The following is an 11,251-nucleotide window of genomic DNA, read 5'->3' on the forward strand; positions in this document are numbered from 1 at the left end:
TTATGTAGATTATACTTGAACTCTGGGCTTTCTACCCCCTAAAAGATGGGACAGACAGGATATATGACTTCTTGTAAACATCTGTTTTCTATAGTTGGTCTTTGTAATGTCTTCTCTGTAAGCTTAGGTTGTTTGATTTTGTTTTATTGGTTTGTTTTTAGGAAACACCAGGCATGCAGGGTTAATTATATATTTGTCATTAAAAGGTATATATTTTGCCTACTGAGGTTGGAGACTTCTTTTTTTTATTTATTTAAGAAAGGAGACATTAACAAAATCGTAGGATAAGAGGGGTACAGCTCCACACAATTCCCACAACCCAATCTTCATATCCCATCCCCTCCCCTGATAGCTTTCCCATTCTCTCTATCTCTCTGGGAGCATGGGCCCAGGGTCGTTGTGGGTTGCTGAAGGTGGAAGGTCTGGCTTCTATAAGTGCTTCCCCGCTGAACATGGGCGTTGACTGGTCGATCCATACTCCCAGTCTGCCTCTCTCTTTCCTTGGTAGGGTGGATCTCTGGGGAAGCAGAGCTCCAGGACACATTGGTGGGGTCATCAATCCAGGGAAGTCTGGTCGGCATCATGCCGGCATCTGGAACCTGGTGGCTGAAAAGAGAGTTAACATACAAAACCAAACAAATTGTTGAATAATCATGGACTTAAAGGCTGGAATAGTGCAGATGAAGTGTTGGGGGTACTCCCTGCAGACTCTTGTGTACTTCTGCCTTCAGGTATATATATTTTCCCTGGTTTATGGGGACGTGTGAACATATGCTCTATCTCAGGGGACCTGGACTATATCTAGGTTTGGGGACTTTATTAAGGAGTGGAATACCTGGAATGGAATTGAGAATACTATGAAAGGAAAGTTCTCACTTAAGTGATGAAGCTGAAGGGTTGTCATTCCACACCTGAAGTCTCTGGACACAGTCTGAAGTGAAGCATGTTGAGGTGGCACTCGTTGCGTTGATTAAGTTGCAATCCGCAGATGCAATATTATTTGATTTGAATTGAGAGAAGCATGCAGGAAAGTGGGTCCCACCCTCAGGTTCCAGGACTGGGGGAAATATAGGCTCTATAGTGGAAATGTGAGGTTCTTCTGTCCCTGCTGTCTTAGGGTTCAAGAGGACAATGCATAGTTATTGTTATCATCTCATTATTTGGTAATAGGGTTAACTTTGAAAAGTCCCTTTGTTAGGGTTTGCTGTATAATACCCAGCATCTTGTATATAGCTGTGCTACCGGTTGCTTCTGTTCTCCCTGGTCTAGGCTTTTGAGAGAGTCAACATATCAAAGACTCAGCTTATGTATTAAAAAGACTCAGTCTGTGTTTTAAAAAGTTCGAGACGTATGATCAATTTCCCCCCTCTCATATCAATTAAATAGTGGTTTATATGACTACACTTTAATAGGAGTGTATATAAACACCATTCCCACCACCAAAAGACTGTGTCCCATTCCACCCACCCACCGCCTCCCCCACCCCCGCCGCCCCGAGAAGCCTAATGTCTACCCTCTCCCTCACCACAGGGTTTTTACTTTGGTGCCCTACTCTTGATTTAATCAGATCCTGCTTTTAGTTTCCCTTTATGTTCTTCTTTCTCAATTTCTGTTGATGAGTGGAATCATCCCATACTCATCTTTATCTTTCTGACTTAGCTGACAACATAATTCCTTCTAACTCTGTCCAAGATGGGTCAGATAAGGTGGGTTCATTGTTGTTAATAGCTGCATAGTATTCCATTGTGTATATATGCCACAACTTTCTCAGCCACTCATATGCTGTTGGACACCTGGGTTCCTTCCAGGTTTTAGCTATTATGAATTGTGCTGCTATGAACATAGGTATACACATATCATTTTGATTGGGCATTATGGAATCCTTGGGGTATATCCCTAGGAGAGGAATTACTGGGTCATATGGAAGGTCTGTGTCTAGCCTTGTGAGAGTTCTCCAAACTGCTCTCCAGAGAGGCTCGACCAATTTACATTCCCACCAGCAGTGCACAAGGGTTCCTCTGTCCCCACAGCCTCTCCAACATTTGTTGCTGCTGTCCTTTTTGATGTATGCCATTTTCACAGGATTGAGGTGGTATCTCAATGTTGTCTTTATTTGCATTTCTCTGACAATCAGCGACCTGGAGCAGTTTTTCATATGTTTGTTAGCCTTTTGGATCTCCTCTGAAGTGAATGTTTTGTTCATATCCTCTGCCTATTTTTGGATGGGTTCATTTGCTTTTTTGTTGCTGGATACTTCTTTATAATTAATTCTTAACTAACTAAACATCTTTGCTGAATGAGGAAATCATCTGGATTCTGCCTCCAAGAAGAGGTCGGTCCATAGCTTTCATTGTGTCTGGATAGTGGAGGTGGTAGACCAATTTACTACACTTATGGATCCTCCAATTCTGCCACCTAAGTCAGATATATATTTTTTCCTTTACAAGCAGCAGAGCAATGATTAAGTACAATATGTAAGATAGTCAAAAGGGTTTTATTGAGAAGGATACATACCAGCTTGAGTGAGGAACTGAGCCCCACCTGCTCAGTCCAGATATACTTTTGGGGACTTAAAATAGTTTTAAAACATTTAAGTTACAACAGAATATTTATTTTTAATTTGTTTTCTGTTGGTACTTTTAGGGCTTCAGGCCTATATGGTTCCACCACTTCTGAACTTTTTTTTTTTCCCAATCACAGGTAAACGAGAGGGAAGAGATACCATAGCACTGCCTCACAGCTCATGAAGCTTCCTATGTGTGGTGTTCTCATATGATGTTGAGGGCTTGAACCTAGGTCTTGAGCATGGCAAAGTGTGTGTACTACTGGCTGAGTTACCAAGCTGTTTTGTGCACCTTACTACATAATCAATACAAACATAATTGTATTTATTACTTTATTTTTATTGGGGGTATTAATGATTTACAGTCGACAGTAAGTATAATTGTTGATACATGTGTAAAATTTTTCAGTTTTCTTCAGAACACTCTAAATCCCCTTCATCGTCCTCCTTCATCATTGTGCATGAGGACCTGAAATGTTTATTATTTTTAATTATTTATTTATTTGATAGAGACAGAGAGACTGAGGTGGAAGGGGAGGCAGAGAGGGAGAAAGAATGACAACTGCAGCCCTGCTTCACTCATGAAGCTTCTCCTGCAGGTGGGGACTAGAGGCTTGAACCCAGGTCCTTATGCATTGTGATGTGTGCACTTAACCAGGTGCATCATCACTGGTCCCCATATGTAATTTTATTTATTTTTACCAGAGCACTGCTCATATCTGCCTTATGGTAATACTGAGGATTGAACCTGGGGTCTCAGAGCCTCAGGCATGAAATTCCTTTGCATAGTTACTGTGCTATCTCCCTGGACCCCCTTTTAAATTATTATTTTAATTCATATGAGGCAGAGAATTCTGAGAGAGAAAGAGAGAGACATCAGAGTACCATTCTAGTGACCAAACTAGAAGCCTCAGACATGCCAGACTATCTCTGCCAGTTGAATTATTTCCTTGGCCACATAATAGACTATCTCCTAAACAAATAAAAATTGTTGGCACTGGGAGGTAACTCAGTAGTAGAGTGCATGCCTTCCATGTATGAGGCCATGGGATTGATCCCTAGAATCACATGACACTAAAAGACAGAAATATCACTCTATGAGTGATGCTTTGGTGACTTTCTCTCATAAGGGCATAAAATAAGAAATTGGGATTTGGAGATGATTTAGCAGTAGAGTACATTGAAAGGTCCTAGTCTGATGCCAGTCATCACAAACAAAACAAAACAAGCAAAAAAAGAAAAAAAAAAAAAAAGAAAGCAAAAGAATAAAGACTCCATTTAGGTAGGAGTTGAAATTGTAAATTCTGTAAGTTTATGGGTAAACATAATTTAGAATTAAGATGAGGTCAGTCTAAGCAAAGAAAAGACACACATTTACTCAAAATCTGTAGCATCCTTCCTGAACAAATAGCAGAATATTGACAGATTTCCTCTGTGGATAGATACGGTGTTTTGCATTTTGGCATTTCCTCATTTGGGTCCCACTGGGATCTGACTTACATTGGCTCAGGTTTAGCTTGTTTCTCTGTGAACAAAGTCACTCTAGGTCTTGTTCTAATTTTCATTCATATTAAATTAGGGCTTCCAAACTGGTCTTTGGTGTCCAAGTCTAAATGAAACCTAAATGTTTATAGAATGTGGTCCTCACTGAGGTTCTAATCCACTGTCAATATGCTCAAGGGAAATCTTGCTATTTGGCCAGGTACGTGATACAGTAATCCTACTTAAAACAAAGCACTCTTTTTAGAACTTAATGTTGGTCATTTTGTCTTTTTTTTTTTTCCTTCTCTTTCTTTTTTACCAGAGTATTTATCAGCTCTGGCTTACTGTAGTACAGAGGATTGAACCTGGGATTTCAGAGCCTCAGGCATGAGAGTCTCTTGCATAACCATTATGCTGTCTACATCCCCCAACCCTCCCGTCCATGTTGGTCATTTTGCATTCATGTACCTGGGTGCATGCTCTCTTACTAGACACATATGTTCTGAGAATTGCCCAAGTGAGGGAAATTCTCAGTTATAATTTCCTTGAATATGTTCCCTTCACCCTGTCTTCTTCCTCAGGAATTCCTATCTCTCTCATGTTCAACCTTCTGATGTAGTCTGCAGTTTCATAGAGTGTTGCTACATTCTTCTAAACCTTTTTTTTCTCCATCTTTAAACTGAAATAGTGGTGGTCTGGGAGGTGGTGCAGTAGATAAAGTGTTGGACTCTCAAACGTGAGGCCCTGAGTTTAATCCCCAGCAGCACATATACCAGAGTGATGGCTGGTTCTCTCTCCTCCTATCTTTCTCATTAATAAATAAATAAAATCTTTAAGAAAATAAATTGAAATAGTGGGAATAATTGTATTTTTCTAGTTTAGATATTCTTTTTTTTAAATGAGATTTTTATTTATTTATTTATTTAAAAAATATTTATTTATTTATTCCCTTTGTTGCCCTTGTTTTATTGTTGTAGTTATTATTGTTGTTGTCGTTGTTGGATAGGACAGAGAGAAATGGAGAGAGGAGGGAAAGACAGAGAGGGGGAGAGAAAGACAGACACCTGCAGACCTGCTTCACCGCCTATGAAGCGACTCCCCTGCAGGTGGGGAGCCGGGGCTCGAACTGGGATCCTTTTGCCGGTGCTTGTGCTTTGTGCCACCTGCGCTTAACCCTCTGCTCTACAGCCTGACTCCCTTCTTCTTTTTTTTTTTTTTTATTAGATATTCTACCTGATCTTATATTGCAAAGTGTCTTTCACACCCAGAAATTCTGTTTGAAATTTTCTTTCATGTTTCCTAACTGCTTAGAAAACTTTCTTTGGGGGCCGGATGGTGGTGTACCAGGTTAAGTGCACATAGTACTAAGTGTAGGGACTCACTCAAGGATCCTGGTTCAAGCCCCTGGCTCCCCACTTGAGGGGGGGGATTCCACAAGTGGTGAAGCAGGTCTTGAGGTATCTATCTTTCTATCATTCTCTCCCCCTCTGTCTTCCCTTCCCCCTTCAATTTCTCTCTGTCCTATACATAAAAAAAAAAAAATGAAAAAAATGGCCATTGGAACAGTGGATTTGTAGTGTAGGCACCAAGCCTCATTGATAACCCTGGAGGCACATAAAAGAAGGAGGAGGGGGAGGGGGAGGGGGAAGGGGGAGGAGGGGGAGGAGGAAGAGGAGAAGAATTCTCTTTGGAGCTCTTCTTTTGTGTTTCCTAACTTCTTAGTAAATATTCTTTTTTAAAATTAAGACAATTTTTATCATCTTTATTTATTGGATAGAGACAACCAGAAATAGAGAGGGTAAGGGAAGATAGAAAAGGAGAAAGACACCTGTAGCATTTTTTTCACCACTTGGCAAGCTATCCCCTATAGGTGGGGACCAAGGATTTGAACCCAGGTACTAGAACATTGTAATATGTGCATACAACCAGGTGTGCCACCACCTGGCTCCGTGAAATATTCTTTCACTCTTGAATGATTCTCCATACTATGCTTTGATTTTTGGGGAGTCCTCATGATGGGTTTTCTGTAGTCTTTCTCTGATAGTTCCTCTGTGTCTGTAATTTCTTGAAGTCCTTCTGTTTCATTTATATCTATCTATCTGGCTTGTCATATTTGGAAGTTTGGCTTTGAGTTTTTCTTCTTACACATTGTGCTGGCTACTACTTACCAGCAGATGATGCTATCACTGTAGTCATTTTCCTCTAGTGAATGACTGACTACTGAAAATCATACAAAAATCACATTAATAGGCAAATTGTCATTGGAGTTTGGTGGGGCTTTACTCTTTAACAGTCATCAAAACTCAGCTTTCTGACTTGTTGACTGATGGTCCTTACTTTAAAATCATTAATCAAGGGTCAGGTGGTGGTCACCTGGTTGAATGCTCTTATTACAGTGTGCAAGGACTCAGGTTCAAACCCTTGGTCCCCACCTGCAGGGGAAAAGCTTCATGAATCATGAAGCAGGGCTGCAAGTGTCTCTCTCCCTCACTATTTCCTGCTTCCATCTCAATTTCTCTATGTCTGTATTCAATAATAAATAAATAAAAATATTTAAAAATAAAATCAAATCATTAATAAATTCTTAAACCACTTCATTTCCCTAACCCTTTTCCTCAACCTATCTTCCTGAATTTGCACTACACTAGGCTAAACTGCATATTAATACCATGCCATCATATCAATTTGTTGTCATCTTGTGATGTTATAGCAAAATATGATCTTCTAGATCATCAAAGCTATTGTATAATTTTATAAACACAGTCTTAGGAAAAATCCAGTTTCTAGTACAGTAAGTAGTAAAAGAACTAGCTTCCTTTCTTTCCAAAGAGCCCAAACTAGGAAATTAATATTAGACTTGTTTTTTTAATATTTATTTTCCCTTTTGTTGTCGTTTTTCATTGTTGTTGTAGTTATTGTTATTGTTGATGTTGGATAGGACAGAGAGAAATGGAGAGAGGAGAGGAAGACAGAGGGGGGAGAGAAAGGTAGACACCTGCAGACCTGCTTTACTCTTTTGTGAAGTAACTCCCCTGCAGGTGGAGAGCCAGGGGCTCAAACTGGGATCCTTACTCCGGTCCTTGGACTTTGTACCATGTGCACTTAACCCACTGTGCTACCGCCCGACTCCCTAGACTTGTTTTTTGTTTTACCCAACTTTTGCCAAATTGTATTTCTCTGCCTTTGTCCTAGAAAATGAGATTAATACCCAAGGCTCTTTGCAGTTCTTTCATTTTAGTGCAATTTGTTTGCAAACAGTACTTGAGACTTAAATTGGAGAACAGCTCTTTCTGCCATGTATTTACAATCAGATTTACTCTGGATCCTGGCCTTTGTAATGTGAAATAAAAAAAAAAAAACTAATACCTAAGGTACTTTCCATAAGTAACCACTAGTAAATTGATATTCACATCTATATATACATCTATTCACATCTATATTCACATCTATAAAAATGGACTTTTCTCCTACTTAGCTCACATTACATATTTCTCTTCATTGTGTATCTTTTAAAGTGAAATGATTTTCCTGCTTGAGGACAACTAATTTGAAGACATAGGGGGCCAGGTGGTGCCCAGTTAAGTGCATATAGTACTTACCTATTTCAGTTGCTTTAATTTTCATGTACTCTGTGAAAAAAACTAGAAAGTCAATATTTGATGTAAATAACACTAGTCCTAATAGTGTTCATGATTCTGTGAAAGCTTAGTTTCTCTGACTATTTGCTTGTATCTCCATGGTTGTTTTTTTCCATGGTGCTCTCATGTAGTATTAGACTGGAACTCAGGGTCACTTGCATGATAAGAGGAGCTCTACTGGGAGTCGGGCTGTAGTGCAGTGGGCTAAGCGCAGGTGGCGCAAAGCACAAGGACCGGCATAAGGATCCCGGTTCGAACCCCGGCTCCCCACCTGCAGGGGAGTCGCTTCACAGGCTGTGAAGCAGGTCTGCAGGTGTCTATCTTTCTCTCCTCCTCTCTGTCTTTCCCTCCTCTCTCCATTTCTCTCTGTCCTATCCAACAACGACAACAACAATAATAACTACAACAATAAAACAACAAGGGCAGCAAAAGGGAATAAATAAATAAATATTAAAAAAAAAAGAGGAGCTCTATTAAATATGCTATCGCCTGGTCCCACCTTTTGTGCGTGTGCATGTGTGTTAGAGAGAGATGGGGGTGGGGTGGGAAACTGGAGTACCACCCCACCATTTATAATGTTCTTTTATTTAGCTTTCTATTTTATGCTTTAAAAAATTATTGCCACCAGGGTTATTGTAGAGACTATGTCTGTACAACAGATCCACCACCAACAACAGCCTTTTTTTTTTGCCTTCAGGGTTCTTACTGGGGCTTGCCTGCACTATGAATCCACTGCTTCTGGCAGCCATCTTTTCCCCATTGTTGCTATTATTGCTGCTGCTGTTTGATAGGACAGAGAGAAAGTGAAAGAGGAGGGGAAGACAAGGGGGAGAGAAAGACACCTGCAGACCTGTTTCACCACCTGTGAAGTGACCCCCCCGTATGTGGGGAGCAGGGGGCTCAAACTGGGATCCTTTTGCCAGTCCTTGGCTTTGCACTATGTACACTTAACCTGGTATACCACCACCTGATCCCCCATTTTTTCCTTTTTAATTTTTTTATTTGGTAGGACAGAGAGAAATTCACAGGGGAGTAGGTAAGAGAGAGGGAGAGAGATGGATACCTGCAGCACTACTTCACTGTTTGTGGGGACTAGGGGCTTGAACACAGGTCCTAAGACATAGTACTATGTGTGCTCAGCTGGTATGTCACTGCCCAGCCCAAATTATTTTTTTATGTAACGTCAGAGATCAAGCCCAATAAAGATATGCACTTTATTGCTGAACTATCTGACTGTAAAATCTTAATTTTTGAAGTTTCTCTTCTTAGGGAGGGAAATGTTATCAAAGAGTGTTTTATAATTAAATATCCTTTTGTGAAAAGTTATTTCAGATAGATTGACTTAGCCAAATTTTTATTGCAGCATGAGCACTACATTTTCTGAAGTCATTAAATTTCTCATTACAGCAAAGGAAAAAGAAGATAAAGTAGGAGAGGGATCAATTTCAAATTCAGTCGTAAGCAGCAACATGTTTGAGATGCAATCATAACACCAAATATTTCACCCAGGACAAGGAAAATGCAGTGGAACACCAGAAAGCAAAGAATAAAAAAGCTGCAAGCAAAAGCAATAAGAAGATGCCAAGCTTGAAACAAAGTCTTATTGACATAAATCATGCTAATAGGCTCACTTTTTTAAGAAAAAAAGTTTTCACATTGAGATAATATATGTACTTACAATTTGCTTTTAAAATTTTAAGAGAGAGAGAGAGAGAGAGAGAGAAAGGGACAGTAAGGGGCCACAGGCCGCTGTTTTGGCATATGTGGTACCAGGAATATGGAATCCAGGGCCTCATCCATGCTAGTCCTATGCTTTATCCACTTTGATGTCTCCCCAGTTACCATATGAATTTTCAGAAATAACAAATTCACCATGGAGATATGCATCCCAGACTTCTTCATTTTCTAAAATATTTTATTTCACAGATGCACTCAAAAAGGTTTTACTTGTTTCGACTACTATTTTTCAGCCTTATACACTATAATATTAATTTGCTTTTGAGAGTTACGTACCAAAAAGTAATGAAAGGGATTTGGCAATTTGCTCCATAGTCAACTTTGACTATTTTTGAGTTTGTGGGCTTAGAACTTGTTATATTTATTTTGTTATTAGTAAAACAATATAAAACTTAGTTTTTCCTGAGGTTTGTTGAAAGAGTTGAGTGAATACTGTTTTATCTTCCAATTTAAGTGTTTTATAGACAATACTACTTTTACTCATTCATAGTTTGGGTACTGGCTCCTTTCAAAGGAACACATATATTTTTAATTTTTTATTATCTTTATTTATTTATTGGATAGAGACAGCCAGAAATTGAGAGGAAGGTGGGGATAGAGATGGAAAGAGACAGAGAGCCACCTGCAACACTGCTTTACCACTCACAAAGCTTTCCCCCTGTAGGTGGGTCTGGGGCCTGAACATGAGTCCTTGCACATTGTAACATATGTGCTCAACCAGGTGTGCCACCACCTGGTCCCTCGAAGGAGCATATTTTTCATTTAGCATCCACACTTGTTAATTTGAGAACCTGAAAAATCCTTTGACTTTTTTTTTCTTCTTTCTCTCTCCAGAGCACTAGTCAGCTCTGGCTTATTGGTGGTGCTGCGGACTGAATTGTTGTCTTTTTCTGTGCAAGTCCTATGCACTACTGTTGTGTATCTTCTTGCTACTGCATCTGTTCTTTAACAAGTATCTCGTTATGTAAACTAGTGTCATCTAATAAATACCACTTCTTTACACAACTAAGAATCCTTTGCATTTAAAGATTGCAAAACAATATTTAGCCCACTTTTTTTTTTGCCATAAAAACATTACCTAACATCTTTATAAACAACTAGATTGAAATTCATGTCTTTTAACAGTCTTTCAGCCAAAGGACCGAGACTGTCCTCTCCTAGTTTTAAGTATAACCAATGGCACAACAGAGGAGTATGCTGAGAGCTATAAAGAAGATAAAACTTTCTAATACTTGAGATTACAAAGCCTTTATCTCTAACATCCCCAAAGCTTCATGTTCTACTTTTAAGTTACAATCTACAAACTTGAGTTTTAGGACAAACTTGAGAAGCAGTACTTTAACTGTACCAAATAGGAAGTGTTGTTTGGAGTCAGTATTAAGTTTTTGTTTTCCAATGTGATGCTGGAGAATGAATTCAGGGCCTCATGCATGCATGATACTGTTTAGTAACTTCAATGGTCCAAATTTTTATTCTTCATTTTTTTTTTTTTTTTTTTTTTGAAAGAGAGTGACAGAATGGGAGAGGAAAGACATCATGCAGTTCTTGGATGCCATTTGTGGTGTTCTTTGTGGTGTTGGGACTTAAGCTCAAAGATTCACCCACAGTAAGGTATGTGATCTGAGTGAGTTATCTCCTGGCCCCATTAGATAGGTTTAAAACTGGAATTAAGACAATCATAAAATTGAGGCCTGTTATTTGCCACCATTAGACAGTTTCACAGACTAACAACTATACCCTCCTAATCAAAAGAAATATTAAATCTTACTAAGCATTTTACAGGTAAGTCTACAATTTTCTCTTTTATTTTTCCCCTCATCCCAAGGGATTC

Source organism: Erinaceus europaeus, chromosome 2 (assembly GCF_950295315.1).
Source record: "Erinaceus europaeus chromosome 2, mEriEur2.1, whole genome shotgun sequence".
In the NCBI taxonomy this organism is placed as follows: domain Eukaryota; kingdom Metazoa; phylum Chordata; class Mammalia; order Eulipotyphla; family Erinaceidae; genus Erinaceus; species Erinaceus europaeus.